The sequence below is a fragment of the Pseudophryne corroboree genome, chromosome 1, assembly GCF_028390025.1.
Source record: "Pseudophryne corroboree isolate aPseCor3 chromosome 1, aPseCor3.hap2, whole genome shotgun sequence".
NCBI lineage: Eukaryota > Metazoa > Chordata > Amphibia > Anura > Myobatrachidae > Pseudophryne > Pseudophryne corroboree.
In genome coordinates, this window is record NC_086444.1 from 338,492,959 (window position 1) to 338,510,557 (window position 17,599).

The window sequence follows — 17,599 nt, forward strand, 5'->3', positions numbered from 1 at the left end:
AGTTGGGAATTTTACTCACGGTTTTTTCTTCGTTCTGGTGATCGTAATGTGATTGACAGGAAGTGGGTGTTTCTGGGCGGAAACAGGCCGTTTTATGGGTGTGTGCGAAAAAACGCTACCGTTTCTGGGAAAAACGCGTGAGTGGCTGAAGAAACGGAGGAGTGTCTGGGCGAACGCTGGGTGTGTTTGTGACGTCAAACCAGGAACGACAAGCACTGAACTGATCGCAGATGCCGAGTAAGTTTGAAGCTACTCGGAAACTGCTAAGAGGTGTGTAATCGCAATTTTGAGAATCTTTCGTTCGCAATTTTACTATGCTAAGATTCACTCCCAGTAGGCGGCAGCTTAGCGTGTGCAAAGCTGCTAAAAGCAGCTTGCGAGCGAACAACTCGGAATGAGGGCCCATATCCTTACATATAATTAACAAATAGGGTTGCAGTTGCCATATGGATAAATGTTAAAGGCTAGACTAGATGGCCAAAGATGTTCTTATCTACCCTTAAATTGTATGTTTCTATATTTGCACTTTGCAACTTTGTTTTATTTTTTTATTCTGATTACTTGACCCAAGATGCGGGGATTCCTTGGTACTGTAGGTGAAGCCAATTCAAGTGGTGGATTATCCACTTCCACTGGGGGGCCACCACTTTCAATTGGCCCACACCTACAAGGAACCTCTCTTCCAGTGACCCCATTATTGCATGGGTTGGGGGCTCACACCTGAAGTTGTGGTCAAAGCAACTGCAACAATATCTTCAATTTCCTCACAATAAGCACCATCACTCCCCTGGTCCAACAACATCTCGTCCAGTAAATCATCTATATCAGTATGATCCTCCACTTTGAATGTGTGTATGATGCCCTGAAGAGCTTTTATTCACATAGCAAACTTTCGTAGACACATAGCGTGTTTATGCAACTAGTCCGCTTTGGAATACCAATAATATTTAAAAGCCAGTCAGAGACACAAACAGTTTTTTGCCATACATGTCAGTGTTGTGTTGCGTTCTTTTATAGGTATTTATAAAGCTACTTGAGGAAACTGGATACTGAAATCCATACTGAACAGTTATACTGTCAGTCATTTTATTGAAGTCAACCAATCACAACTCAACAAAACTTAGCCATTGCCATCATGAGAGCCACTGCATCTTCTATGCAGGAAATCCACATGCTGACCGAGGTGATGATCTACTTGATGTGTCTAAAATCAGTCTGGGAAGCATATAAATGTGTCATAAGAGGGAAACTTATTCAATTTGGGGCTTATTTAAAGAAACATCACTTGAGAGAGGCCTTGTTGCAGAAGATAAAGTCACTGGAACTTCTGCATATATCTTCCCTTTCCACTGAGATCCTTCACTCCCTTACTGAAGCACGCCAGGCACTTAATACTCTTATGGCAGATAAAATTAGGCTTGATGCCCGCAAATGCAATAGTCGCTACTTCCTTTGGGGAAATAAACCAAGCAGACTGCTGGCAAAGGCATTACACGTCCAATGTGCGACCACATTTATTGACAGAGTAAAAACCGAACAAGGGTCCATGTGCAATTCCACAAAGGAAATAGCTAAGACTTTTCAATCCTACTACTCCCAGTTATATAACCTTTCTGATTCAACAGAGGGAATAGACACAATATCTTGAAAGGAATCTATTGTGGCGTATTTGAACAAAATAGGATTCCTTATTTTGTTTGAAATTGAGATGGAGGCTCTTGAGGAACCTTTCACTCCAAAAGAATTGACCTTGGCTGTTAAATACGTTTCAAATGGAAAAAGTTCTCACCCAGACGGTTTCTCTATTGCCTACTACAAACAGTTCAGAGATATTTTATCTCCCTTGATGCTCTAGGCTTTTAATGCAATGAATCACCCTTCTCAGCCCAATCCCTCCTTGCTCATACTGTATAGTATATCAGTTATTTCTAAAGAAGGGAAGGACCCTGCTCAGTGTTCCAGTTACAGACCTATCTCCCTGTTAAACATTTATTTGAAACCCTTTGAAAAGATGATAGCCAACCATTTTAAATTGCTCCTTCCTGATTTGATTTACTCAGACCAGGTGGGGTTTGGCCCTGGTCATGAGGCCAGGGATAACACAATGAAGGTCATTGACCTGATTCATTTGGCATCTGCTCAAAAGAACTCTGCCATCCTTCTATCTACAGATGCTTAGAAGGCATTTGACAGGGTAGATTAGGGATTCTTAATGGGTGTGCTGGAGCATCTGGGCCTGGGACCAGTTAGTATTCAGAGAATTTGAGCTCTTTATTTGGCTACTTCTGCTCGTGTTAAAATTAATAGAGACTTGTCAGAGCCAGTATTTATTTACAATGGCACCCAACAGGGCTGCCCCCTATCTCTGTTCATATTCACCTTATTTATGGAGGCCCTGGCAAGGGCCATTCAGCAGAATATTAATGTAATGGGGCTGACTATAGGTGATAGTGCATATAAACTAGCACTTTTTGCAGACAATCTCCTAGCTATAGTTGCCAACTCCCTGACATCCATTCCTATCCTTCTGAAAGAATATGAACCCTTTGGCAACTTGTCAAATTTTACAGTAAATCTATCCAAATTGGTGTCATTGAACCTAATGTTTAACAATATAACCCTACAGAGTCTTCTATCTACTTCCCAATTTACATGGCATCCATCACAAATGTATTACCTTGGTGTTCTTTTTCATAAAGACATTTCCCAGGTCTTTTCCTCTAACTTTACACCCCTACTAGCCAAGTTATGAACTGACCTCATTGCCTGGCATTCTTTGAAGATCTCATGGGTGGGAAGGATTGGGTTAATTAAAATTAATATACTACCTACAGTGCTTTATCTTCTGCAAACACTCCCTATCAAGATTCCGTACTCGTGGTCTACCGCACTTCACCGTTTCATAAGTAACTTTGTGTGGGCGGGTCACAGACCTTGGTTTAAGTTTAAACATGAGATACTCTACAGGATAAAACATCAAGGAGGCCTACAACTGCCTCAGTTCCTTTCCTATTATTATGCAGTCTATATTACGAGGATGATAGAAGTCGAATATCAGATAGAAAACAGTGGGTTGATATTAAAGCAATATTAAAGCTCAACTGGAGATGCCTTGGCTCTTGAAACTCCCTCAAGTTTCACACCCTCTACTGGGCCCTACCATTTCATGTTGGCGGCATCTACGCAGCCAACCATTATTGTCACCATCACCTTCCCCATTAACTCCCTTATTCGGGAATTCGGCTTTTCTCCCGGGAGCTGTACATAATTTATTCCGATTCCGATTATGGCGTCAACAGGGGATTACTAAAATAAGCCAATGAATTGATGCATCTGGGATTATGAGCTTTTCCGCTGTTCAAGCTACATGGTATTTACCAAACAAAAAGATATGGAGATATCTCTAGATTAAACATTTTCCTATTAGTTTGGGGGATATGAAGGACTATACTCGAGGGACCACTTCAATTCAAAATATGAGCTTTTCTCCATCATATCCATCACACCCTTAGTCTGTAATTTATAACATTCTTATTGACCACCTCTCTCCCACTAGGTCTAAATTTATGCATGCCTGGGAATCTGATCTACAGGGCTTAGAAGGTGAGGATGATTGGTCAGAAATTCGAAATAATACTTTTTCTAGTTACTCGAACATATTGATTATGGAAACATACTACAAAGTTCTCTCCCGTTGGAATAGATCCCCAGTGTATTGGATAAAATGTTTCCAGAAGTCTCTAGCACTTGCTGGAGATGTGCAAAAGGCGTAGGAACACATATGCACATATGGTGGGAATGTCCTCTCAAACCATTCTGTAAAATAATAAAGACAGCCAGTCACATTCTCCGGGAAGATTTACCATCATGTCCTAGTTTCTGGCTGCTAAATCTATTGCGGAGACCCCTGGCACAATACAAAAAAACACTGTTATTACATATGATTAGTGACTCTAAGGCAATTATTCCAGTACACTGGAGATCTATTTCAGCACCAACTATGACCGAATGGTGTGTACACCTAGATCACAATATGCCAATGGGTGATCTTATTCTTTCTATGTCAAAAGGCTATTAAAACTTTACAACAATTTGGTACCCATGGCTCCTTTACAAAGAATCAGATCACTACAAATCTTTAATCCACAGTGTCTGAGATTGACAATTAAGTTTAGGAAACAAATATTTCCTTGCTTGGTTGATAATTATTTTATTCTGGTCTGTCAGAAAGCTAACTATATTGCGTTACTCTGACTGTACCCCCTGGTACCCTGACTATGACACTACTCCTTCTTTTTCTTTTCTTCCTTTCTTACTTTACTTTTCTTCTATTTGTTCTCTTTTTGTTTCTCCAGTTGTTTTTTCCATAATGAAAATTTACCGGTCCAACATATACAAAAAGTAGAGTGTCAAACTAGTTCTTTATCTTGTACTTGACACTTAATGAAACATGTATCTTTTGTTGTGAACCAATAAATAAAATATGTGGGAAAAAATGTAGTAGTTACAAGAAAATTAAGGCAGGGCTGTTGTCAAATAAGACAGTATGCATAATATATATATATATATATATATATATATATTTTAAAATTATTTTTGCTTTTAAAATTTAATTTTAATGTGATAAATGTTAAAATGTAAATGCATTTTTTTAAATATGTATATTTTATCCTGTATTTTTAGGCAATGCACAAAGACAATTTATGCGTCAAGGTAGAAGGTGACTCCAGCAAATTAGCACACACCCAGATTCCAACCCTCCATCACCACCACCCCATCCCCTCCAACTCCTTATCCACATCCCCATCCCACTCCAACCACCATCACCACCCAACTCCCCCATCCACATCCCCATCCCTCTCCAACCCCCCATCCCTCTCCATCCCTCCATGCACAGTATTCCTGATACTGAAACATCTGGCAGCACTGCATCCACCAAAGAAACCTAGGGAGATGCAGCTGTGGGCACCATTGGAGGGATTGCAGCAGGTATTGGAGATACAGTACCTGCTACAGTCCCTACTTCTAACATTGCAGTAATATTTAATGTTTGTGGCTTGCCCCCAAAAAGAGGAGTTTAAGGAGTCTTAGCCACAAATATCATTTGATAAATGGCCAACAAAATATGTATATATTTTTATAATTGTTTCCCACAATCTGTAGATGTTGAGATGGTGATAGAAACACCGGAATAAGGGAGTAGTTGCATCAGATCCAAAGCCACCTGGCTGCCATGGCTGCCAACACTAATGTTTTGATTAATTTATTTAATTAGGTGTTTTTTTTTACCCAAATTTTAAGTTTAATTATAATGTTGTGAAATTGTATTTTATTTGTTAAGTAAACTGTTTAAAAATTCAAATATTGTTTTGGTCTCTATCTATCTATCTATCTATCTATCTATCTATCTATCTATCTATCTAATATGTAGAAAAACATTTATGTGTATAGAACAATTAAGCCATCAAAAACTCATTTGTTGTGTTTGATGGCTTAATTGTTTAGTTACACTTAATTTGCCAGAGTGAGATTAATAGGTAGACAGTGGGTTAGAAATTAGAAGGAAAAACATATACAGTAGATGGTACCGATGCTGTGTATAGTGCATTGCATTTGCATTTGCATCTGTGGTCACATGTGCATTGCAATTCAGTGACACTTGGGCGGCCCCAGTGACCTCCGTTATTTAGCACTTTCGTATGCGGTTGAAGGTCCATTTTATGGGTGTGTGCAAATGTATTGTAGCGATTTTGTGATCAGTCACAATTTTTATTGTGACCATTCGCATTAGTGATCCATGCTGAATGAGGCTCTAAGTTGTCTAGTGAGATAGGTGTGCTTGACGTGACTCACAGTTTGTCCTTGCCCACCTTGTGGCAGGTAAGCACTTGGTGTGACAACTCCCTGCTCTCTCTGGAGTATGGGAACACCTGCCCCTAACTGAGAACTCTTGCTGACATTGCATAGTCAATAATGATATTAATGCTATGTGGATACTGAAGTATAGGATTTATTTTAGACATCCTTGCACATACATCTTGAGACTTGAAGTAAGCATGCAGTTTATCACCACTTTATTTAAGTTAGAGGTCCGTGAAATAATACAAATAAAAGGGGTTAAGCTCCTTTTCATTAACATAGCAAACCAAAGTCTTGAGAATCCCACACAGCAATTGTTTAATTAATGCCTGCCACTTAGCTTGTGCATCTGGCGAAGTGCTGGGATGAACTGCTGCATTTTAACAACAGATTTCCCTTACAGGTGATGCTCGGATAGCTTCATTTTTCATAAACTTAATTATAAAGCAATTTAGTTAAGTCATCTGCCTCAGTAACCTCTCTGCACTTGCAAGATAAGTGGCAACAAGCATTTTGTTTTTGCAAACTTGTGAGAGTAAACATCTAGAGCTAGTGAAATGATTGCGTACACTAACACAGAGCGATTTAACCTGTATCCTCCAACTGTTGCTAATAAAAAAGTAAAGTCATTATCAAGAGGGGTTCAGTATGAAATACAGTACCTACAATCAAAATCCAGTCTGTCAAAATCCTGACAACAGTTGACCGATGGTCAAAATCCCGACAAGGTCAAAATACAGACATGGTCACAATACCGACATTTAAAATACAGACAAGGTCAAAATACCGACATTTAAAATGTTGACAGGTCAAAAAGTTGACACAAGTTTTTAATTGTTTTTGGGTGGGTACATCGACATAGGTTGACATGGACACCGTATAAGTGTACTGCGTCCCCTTGCATGGCTCGTTGCGCTCGCCATGCTTCAGGCACGATGCCTTGCTGTGCTCGGCACACTATTTTATACCCCATCCAGACCCACTGGGATGGTAAAGTGTGAGTAAGTTGGTTTCAATAAAAAAAATCATGAAAAACTCATGTCGCCTTTTTGACCTGTCTGTATTTTAAATGTTGGTATTTTAACTATATTGGTATTTTGACTTTGTCTGGATTTTGACCGTCGGTCAATGGGTGTTGGGAATTTGACCGTGGGATTTTGATTGTAGCTAAATTGACCACATCCCATCAAGAGTTTGGTTGTAAAACCCATAACTAACTGTTGGGGCATCTGATATGCAAATCCATAGCACAGTACTGTGCTTTTTAATATACATTCACTCTGGCCCTCTCTAGTCCTTTTCCCAACCAAAGCGACTGTAGTATCAGCCCTACATAACATTGCGCTTAGCGTCTCTGTACAGTATTTTCTATTTGAGTACTAAATAGCATGAACAGCTTGTAACGTACTCTGCTCTAAAGGCTAGAGAGGCAAGTGTTATCTTTATAAGTATAATGGGGAGAGATAAAAGCTCCTCCCTATGTTCCTGGATGACAAAATGCTGTGCTTAGCATCTCTGTACAGTATTTTCTATCTAGCCAGAATCCTTGCACCCCGTGCAAGCTGGGCGGACAATTGGAGGGGACCCAACATACGGATGCTTGCATTTCCCTTTGTGGTGTCACATAAACTAGTGGTCAGTCTGCTCTTTCATATGGTGCCAGTCTTGAGTCTCTGGGGCAAGCAGAACTGGAGATATCAGGGAGAAAAGTGGACCCATTTTCCCATAGACTATAATGGGCCCGTTAATTCAGACCCACCATGGGTTCCGATGCTTGCTGTTAGCCTAGTGGGGGTCATAGAAACTTGGGGTCGGTATCTTCTGGTAGCTAATTGTCTCCCCTTCCATACCAACATGCTTCTGAGCCGATTGGACTCCAGAACCAGAGATATAAGTTTTAAGCCCATTTTAATTTCATTTCATTTTATAGCTCACATAAACCTAACGTCAATGGACCATAGCTTTTACACGTTCATTTGTGTCTGTATACACTATTTTTATTTATTGGTTTGTCTACGGGACCTTATTGCCGCAGTGTATTTTAAATAGCGTAATGATACGTGCGTACAGCTTTGCCCATACAGTGTACAGTAAAGTAGTTCTTGTGCTATAGTGTACTGTATTTCAATGGAGACCACATGCATGTGCAATGGCGATTTTAAAAAGTGACATCTGGTGGATGATCGCAGGTATTACACTCACTGGTAATGCCAAATGCCATGATAAGCTCTGTGAGCCTCCCTACAACTAGGCACACCGCCTTGCGCCCAGGCACGCTGCAACTCGGTGATCGGGGCTAATGCCATAGACAGCATAGATGAGCGAGGCACCATCTGTACATGTTGTGCGCTGTGAAAAGTCCAGCACAGCTCTGGAGTACCATCTCCTGCTCTCGCCTCACCTTCCTGCCAATGTACCTATCTGTTAGGTTTGGAGGAGGGACACTAAATTATATTGTATTGGCCAAGTCTGTGTAACTCTACATATCTATACTGGTGTTTCTGTGTACTGTAATAAATTAGACACAAATCTTTGCTATCTCAGGGTGTGGATGCTGTATTTAGATTAAGGGCACAATTCCGACATCAGCAAATTTAAGCTGTAATGCTTGAACATTTAATGGGTTAATCAGTTTTAAACTGTGTGTGCCAGGATCTCAAACGTCATCTCTGTACAGCAGTGTACTAAATAACCTCATTACCCTTACACAACTGCAAACCTGTATTATTACATCAGTTCTTTCAAAGGCAGAGATACGATGTTGCAGAGGTAATTTGTATTTGCTTTGTCAGCAGGACAATAGACATCCATTAGTATGATGAAAAACTGTAAATGCTCGTTTCTAGAGAAAATGAATATATTGATTAAAAGACTCTTACAGGCATGTAGAGTATGCAAGTCAATACCACAAGTATCTTTAAACCTAAGATGTTTTAAGGACTGGAAAAAGTATACAATACACATATAATCAGGGGCGGATCCAGGAAAAAATGACAGGGGGGGCACCACTTGCACGCCTTTGGCGTGCGGTCCCATGAAGGTGCGCATGGCCTCACAACAAGGGCATGACCTAGCAACAAGGGTCATGGCCTCAAAGGGAATGTCATATTCGTAAGACGGGAAGAGGGTGACACTTTGGAGAGGCAGAGAGTGACAGAAGAGAGAGGGTGATGGGTTTATAGTGACGCAGGGGAGAGGAAGAGGGTGAGGCAGTGGGTGAAGGAGACATAGTGGGAGACGGAGAGGCAGAGAGAGTGTGACAGTGAGAGGCAGTGTGGGTAACACCGGGGAAAGGGTGACGAGGAAAAAGTGGGTGATGCCAGGGGGAGGTGGCAGTGGGTAACAAGGAGAGGCGGACAAGGAGAGGCAGTGGGTACCTAAGGTCTCTGTAGGAGGGAGTAGTGAGACATTTGTAGTGAGGTTTACAGAGACATGAAGGGAAAGTATCGCTGGGGAAACAGACAGAAGAAAACATGGAAGCTTAACACAATAACTGAGAGGAGAGAGAACAAGAAAAGAGAGAGAGTGTGTGGGGGTGGGGGAGTGTGGGGGGGAGGCAGGGGCTCCTGAACCCAGAAAACAGCCTAATATACCCTATCTAAAGGTGGGTACACACTGGCCGATATATTGGGCGTTCTCTTGAACGGCCGATATATCGCGGGTCTGTCGGCCAGTGTGTACGGCCGATACGTCTGTGAACTCCGCCGTTCACAGACGTATAGCGTCGGCCTCGGAGCACAGCCGGCGGCCAATATATCTACCGATATATTGGCACGTCGCTGTGTGTGTACGGGCGGTCGGACACATGCTGCGGCGGCCGGCGGTAATTGACAGCTGAAATGGGCGGGCATGTGTACACCCCCGCCCAACTCATGACGTCAGTCCCCGATGGATCGGGCAGTGTGTATGCACAGCACACTGCCCGATCCGTCCATAGATATATCTGCCGATCAATCGATCGACAGATATATCTTCCAGTATGTACCCACCTTTAGAATTAATAAAGCACAAGTGCATCCCAGCGCTGCAACTGAGTGCCCAGGTAAATATATATATATATATATATATATATATATATACCAATATGTAATGTCCGCACTCACAGCAATCAAAGTCACCAGGGGGGTGCTCCTCAGGGAGGCCCAAATCAGGACATCCACATATATCAGGTGTTTTTCCAGACAACAAATCCAGAATAGAGGGCACTCACCAGTTCAATTTCAATATTAAGGATTTAATGGTACATCAGAGCCAATTCATACTGTCGACGTTTCGGCTTAAGCAAGCCTTTCTCAGGACAACCAAAGAGACATCTGCTCAGCACACCAAGAGTAAGTATATATATATATATATATACACAAACAGTATGTGTGTAAATACAGTATATATATATATATATATATATATACATACATATATATATATACATATACAAACAGTATGTGTGTAAATACAGTGTATGTATATATATATATATATATACACACACACACAAACAGCATGTGTATATATTATATATATATATATATATATATATATATACATACACATATACACAAATCTATATGGCTGCACCAGATTCCCTCTCATTAAATGCCCACTCGCTGACCTTATGCCCATGGGGCATGCTGCTACCCCACCAAGTCCAGGTGCTGGCGAGTTGCCTGCTTAATTCATGTGCAGGCCGAGCCAAGCACCAGCGGCTGCTGATCGTGGAGGAGGGGAGGAGAGAGAAGGGGAAAGCCTCCCCTCTCCTCCGAGTCTTCCGGTTTTGCTACAGCCGGCTGCAGCGTATTGTAATGAGTCTCTCTGACTCATTAATACTGCTGCCGCTGCCGCTGGGTCCTTCATCGTGGCGGGCGCCAGTGAACAGCGCCGCCGCTTCTTTTTTAAAGGGAAGGGACTGTTCGTTTTTTTTTTTTTGTAAGTGCCAAACATGACAGGGGGGGCACGGGCCCGCGTGCCCCCCCCCCCTGGATCCGCCACTGCATATAATGAGAATAACAGTGTTAAAACTTAATACCTACATTCTAAGAACTTGCTTTATAATAAAAATATAAGCATCTTGAATGAATCTTGAATAGAAATGAATGTACCACCTGTCATGTTTGATGGCTGTATTATTTACTATTGTTGATTTTAGAAATCTTTTTTGACAGTTATCAAATGTAACATAAACAAACAGCATCAACTATGAACTGCAAATGCAATAATAGCATTCAACAATACTGTACTATTACGTTATAATCAGTGTTGCCGAGAAAGGGGGGAGAGGGTACAAATTAGCCGGGCCTAGGTCTGATGGAGGGGTCCGTAAGGGTCCAGTGGGGGCCCTGGCCCCGTTCCTGTTACCTGGTAGCAGCAGCTGCAGCTCTTCTCCTCAGCCCAGTACATGTTGCCGTGTGGCCATAGAGGTGCTTAAAATACAATTTTTTTCAGTATTTATTTCTAAGGGTGCATGATCACGCCTCCTTGATTAGCCACACCCCCTGAAAAGTACCTGGGCCCAGCCAGGCCCTCTACTGCCCTGATTTTAATTACATAGTTCAGCATTTTGAACCAACTGGAATAGGCTTGTTCTACTTCTCCAATTTGTGCAGTATCTTTCCGGCTAATAGCTGAAAACAATAACAGACTCAGGGAAATGTATCAAGCCTTGGAGAGAGAGATAGCGGAGAGAGATTAAGGAGTCTATGTACTAAGCCTTGTAGAGATAAAGTGGACGGAGATTAAGTACCAGCCAGTCAACACCTAGTTGCTATCATATGTTACAGATTGTGGGGTCTATTTACTAAGTCTTGGATGGAGAGAAAGTGGATGGAAACAAAGTACCAGCAAATCAGCTCCTAACTGTCATTTTTCAAACCCAGCCTGTGACATGGCAGTTAGAAGCGGATTGGCTGGTACTTTGTCTCCGTCCACTTTATCTCCACCCAAGGCTTAGTAAATAGACCCCTGTGTTTGAAAAATTACAGTTAGAAGATGGTTGGTTGGTACGTTATCTCCATCCACTGTATCTCTCTCCAAGGCTTAGTACATAGACCCCAAAGTACCAACCAATCAGCTCATAACTGCCATGTTACAGGATGTATGTGAAAAATGACAGTTAGGATCTGATTGGTTTGTACTTTATCTCTCTCTACGTTTTGATAAATCCCACACTATATCATATCTATTGCAATTTTACACATGTATGTGTTAGTTTGAAAACAATAAGGGAAGATTCCCCAAATAAATATAAACTCCTGTTAATATATTTCCCCTTTGAGAATTGAAGAAGCATCTATAAAATGCATCCATAAAAAGCAACAATATGGTATTGTATTTGAAGGGGTCATTTAATTCATGGTGTGTGTAAATGCTTTTTTAAATTAATGTAATCCCTGTAATCTTAAAGAGACACTGTAATATATCGTTCTGATATGCCCCTCCTCCTAGTAAGAGTCCAAGCTAATGAAATTGTCTAGTGTACAGTAGTGATGAGCGGATTCGGTTTTACTCGGTTTTACTCGGTTCTCAAAACCGAATCTTATTGGTTCACTGCGAATCCGCTCATCTCTAGTGTACAGTAAATAAATTAATCAGTTACATTTACACAATGTAACTCAAAGGATTCAACCCTCAAACTATGGAATTGCACAGTAAAAACAGTAGGAGAAATTACATTGCTCACAAGAGCTCACATTCCAAAGGGAAATGGGTAGCAGATTCTGGTGGAGAGTTAGGATTTAGATTAGCTTTTAGGTAGAGATGAGTGGAATCCTTTTTCACAGAACCAAGCCCACCAATACATCTGAGTTCTGAGGGAATCTGAGACGGGACTCAGATCTCCTCACCTGCCTCGGATACCAAAATGAGACAAAATATTATCTTCCTGCTGTTGGATCTCATGGGTTTTAGGTTAGGGCACAAAATTTCAAAGTCCCATTGAAATTAATGGGCTGACCGCTGATTGGCTGAGAGAGACGTTCTCACTGCTCTCAGCCAATAGGCTCCCTGCATTCTTGTCCAGCCAGAGGTGCCTGTTGCATTCACCCAGAGGCTGCTGCTGCACTGACAGTGCTGTGTACAATGCAGCGCTCGGACCATTATCATCCTCACAGGCACCACCGAGGGCATTAACCATCAGGACCTTCCTCCTGTCACAGTAAGTGCATTATTGGTGTATCCAACCCATGCTGTATCTGACGTACACTGTAACCTGCACTGTATCCGACCCGCACTGTATCTGACCCACACTGTTTCCAACCCATACTGTATGTGACCCACAATGCAACCAGCACTGTATCCAACCCACACTGTATCTGACTGTGTGTCCCGCACTGTAACATGCTCAAAATTGAATTGTGTCTCCGAAAGTATTCTGCTCTGTATCACAGAGGTACAGAATGCTGTTATTATGGTTGGGGAAATTTTGAGGAGTTGCTCAACAAAAAGGCTGATTGATTCAGGCTTTACATGGCCACAGAGGGACAATTCTCAGTGGCCCAGGGCCCCCAGGTGAGATTGGGCACTGAGAATAGGCATGTGCTGGGGGTTTGTGCACTTGTGCATTGCTGTTTTACAAATGGTTTACGTTTTTTTATTTGCTATTTGTTAACTATCACTACTTTTGAGCAATGATATTCCACACACAATTCTTAGTACATTTTTGTGTTTTTTCATTTTCTATTGAAAGTACTTGCAAGTTGGTTTGATAGGTTATTGTTAATACATTACTAATTTGCTACACAGAAATAACTGCCGTGTGTTTGTGCCGCTGCTCTGCTCCTTAGTTTTGCCAGCCAGACTTTGGCCTATGTTGGTGAACAATATTGTGAGCTGTGAGGTGGTCACAATTGACTGGAAATGACTGAAAATGAATGTTATTGGGGATAATAATACTGTAGAAACAAAAATTATGTGATTTTAGAATAAAATACAGATCCAAAACATGTGAGGGCGGTTTTTGGCAAAACCAAAACACAAAGTTGATACAGAACCAAAACCAAAACATGGGGGTTGATGCACATCTCAACTTTTCGGGCACATTTAAATGCTTGGTTGCTTGGCAAAAGTCTGACGGAGCATCCAAGGGCATTAAAGAGGATGGAAGCATTGTGGGAGATCAGGGAGTAGAGGAAGTGGTTATTGGCAGTGTGGGAGAGAAGGAGTGTGTGTGTGAGGTTGGAGATGTATGACGGGGAACAATGGTTGAGTGATTTGTAGGGACATGAAAGGAGTTTGAATTTGATTCTGTACAGTACAGGGAGCTAGTGGAGCAACTGAGGGGGCCAACCAAGGTGCAGTTGTAAGAGAGTAAAATGAAGCAGACGGGCAAGTTGAGTGTGGCTGAAGAATGCCAAGCTGAAAGTGGAAAAGAGCTGGTAGGAGGAGATGAAAGACTTAAAGTAGGATTGTTTAATAAAATCGTTAAAACTATGATATTGTAGCTTTAAAAGTTAATTCCACAAGTGGTCCACAGGTCAGTCAGAGATAGCACAAGGTTAGGATGCCAATGTCCATGCCAGTATCAATGCTAATGTGTTTCGAGACTTTGGGTCTCTCTTCAGGGCTTCGATCTAGTCCTAATAATAGTAATAATAATGATAATAATAATAATAATAATAATTTTATTTATATAGCGCTCTATCTCCAAACAGGACTCAAGGTGCTTAAGAGAAAGTGTGAACATAATGCAACACAGAAATTAAGAGCATGGTAACGAGCTTTGCATGAAATAGAGAGGCCATGAAGATAACACAAAGGGTATCACCTCTCTGTGCAGACTTGATCATCATAGGTGTACTACATAAGATTTGACTCGACAGAATAGCCAATACCTGGAACCGATGACACACAATGGGAGACATAAAAAAATGCTATGGTGGGATTCTTGCAAGATCACCAGAACCATGCACTGATTCATTCTACACAGCAAACCAGATGAGGCAGCCATGTTGAGCATACTACATTGGTTACAATGTGAGAGTAATGGGCCCTACACACTGGTCGATACCAGTGAAAGATATGAACAATCTTGTTCATTAATGAATGAGATACCGTCCATATCTTTCAGTGTGTAGGCACCAGCGATGAACGATGCGCGGCCCGTGCTCGTTCCTCACTGGTGCCGGCTTGTTTAAACATCCAGGTTAATATGGACAATCTCGTCCATATTAGCATGCAGTGCTATGGAGCCGGCGGACGGGAGTAGTGAAGAAACTTCACTCCCCCGTCACCTTACCCTGATGCAGGGTCACCCTGTCTGCCGTATCGGCCGTCGGGCAGCTCAGCGGCGGGTCGCTAGGTGTGTAGGGCCCTTAAGCAACCAATCAGCTCTTGACTGTTTTTTGACAGGCTTGGTTTGAAAAGTGGTTAGTAGCTGATTCGTTGGTACTTTATCTCTCTTCTATTTATAAGTCTCCAAGTTATCAGGATGGGGTTAGTCTGTGTTCCCGGATTGCGGTTGAGTGAAGATGTTGGAGTAAACACTGTATACAAAAAGCTGTGCAATTTAATTATATTCCTGTGTATTGAATATGCACATGACTAAGAATACTGACAGAAGATGAACTCCGTAGGAATGTATAATCAAAAGACCTTAGATGCAGGGATACTGGAAGCAAGTACAGAGGGGTAAGAGCTAATCCAATCTGTGGAACCGGGCTTAACCCAGTGACATATGACACTGGAATGGTTTTTAGTCTGGTGGAACATGATACTGGAGGTGAGTAGAAAACATAGATTCAAATAGCTTGGCTGGATCTGGACTTGCTGTCCAAACTGGATCTTCCAGGACAAATGTCCTGAACTGGAATTGGTTGTAGTGGCATCTGGGCTGCATCGGGCTATGCTTGATGCTGGGCTGGAACCAGATGTGCTGAGGATTGGTCTGGAACCAGCTATGCTCGATGATGGGAAACTGTGGAGCACAGTTTAGAGTCACACTCTGCAGGCAGGTAGTAACATTGTGCATGCAACCAGCCAGCCCTTCAGGATATCCTTTTATATGGGCTGCTGATTGTCGATTGGCCATTCACATCAGGTGTCCAGAGAACATATGTCATTGGTGGTGCAGTTATCACCTCACTTTGAAAATGGCATCACCCTGAGACCGAAGCTGTTTGGAACCGCAGCTTGGGAGATGATAGTGCAGCCTGCAGTGTTAGTATGCAGGTGCCAAATGCTGACCGCACTGAAAGACAGATGGCAACTGGAGAGCCGCAAAACCTTGGAGATCCCCACAACCACCATGTCAGGATCCGGATTAGTAAGCAACAGGGGTCTGGGTCTGAGGCAGTAACGCTGAGCCGTGACAGTAACTTTGACACTTTATCTCTCTTCAAGGCTTGATACATCTCCACCTTTTTTATTATAAGAAAATCTTAAAATACATAGTAATGTAAAAAGACAAAAATAAGTCAAACAATCGTCACAGATCCCAAGACTTTGTCTAATGCTGGATTTTAGACCATCTTAATGTACATATACTGTATGTGTAATTGTTTCTACTGGTAACAAAATACTGAGGAATTAACATGTTCCATGTACTGTATACACAACATATATGAATAAATACTGTAAAGCACAAATACTGTGTTTGTGTTTTTGTGGTATAAAATGTGAGAAAATATACAGTAATAGGCCCATTGAGATGCTTTGGGCAATAAGAGGGCCATGACAAAAATAAATTCAAAAAATAATAAGTGTATGCAAAATAGGCAAATATACCCGCACATGACATGGTAAATTATTAAAATATTTTATTTTGAATAAAACAATTATAGTTTTTAAAATATCGAAACTGAATCCCATTTTACATTAGTCTAACACCTCAGCCAATAAAGAGATGAAAAAATAAATCCGCAGCAATGACCCATAGATGTTAAAATGACACAGCAGCCTTGTTCTGCCCAACTCTTTGTTTTGCTCCAACATGTAATTAAATAAGCCAGTGTAATCTGATGCACATGGGTAACATCTGTCCTTTACTATAAAGCTGTTCAGTCATTGAAAGTGACAGTTTGATCAATAGTCAGCAAGATTTCTCATTTATTTGAGAATCAGTGCTTCCTTTTCCAAATGGACACATTGCCAATACACCCTTTCACCGTCAGCTGTGATGGACTTGAGAGAAGACCTCTTTATAATTTACTTCATGGCTTAATCCATCAGTGCTTGAGACTGAAAATCAAATGCTAGCCTTTCTATGTAACTCCCTATCCTGAGCTTGCCAAATCTAGATTTCCAAGAAAGGCAGCTTATATACTGGACAGCATTTTCAGCTCTGCACTTGAACAACCTTTCTAAATCTCTTAGTCATCCTATAATTATTCGAAGCACTATCAGGGTTATTTATCATGATGAATAAGAGGTACAATTGCAGGTACAGTATCTGTAAGTGAAATTGTCATGTTTTTGCCCATATACTCATTTCTTCTAAGCAACAACATGCAAACCTAATGTCTAATTGAAGTTGAAAGCTTATGATGTCAGTAAATGTTTCTTTCTGAGAGTAGAATGCAAAACTGTAATGTGATTTGGTAAAGCCTGGATAAGCGCTGCTTGCTTCTTTCATTCAGCTACATTTTCACTCATCTTTAGTTGGAAGTTTCATGAAGATGGAAAAATGTTCCCTCACTGAAGAAAAATCAAGATGAGGATGTGGAGAACACAGAGGACATGAATTTTCTTCATTTTGCAGCCATTGCGTAATTACTTTTATGTTAGTACATACCTAGTACACAGGGACCTTATA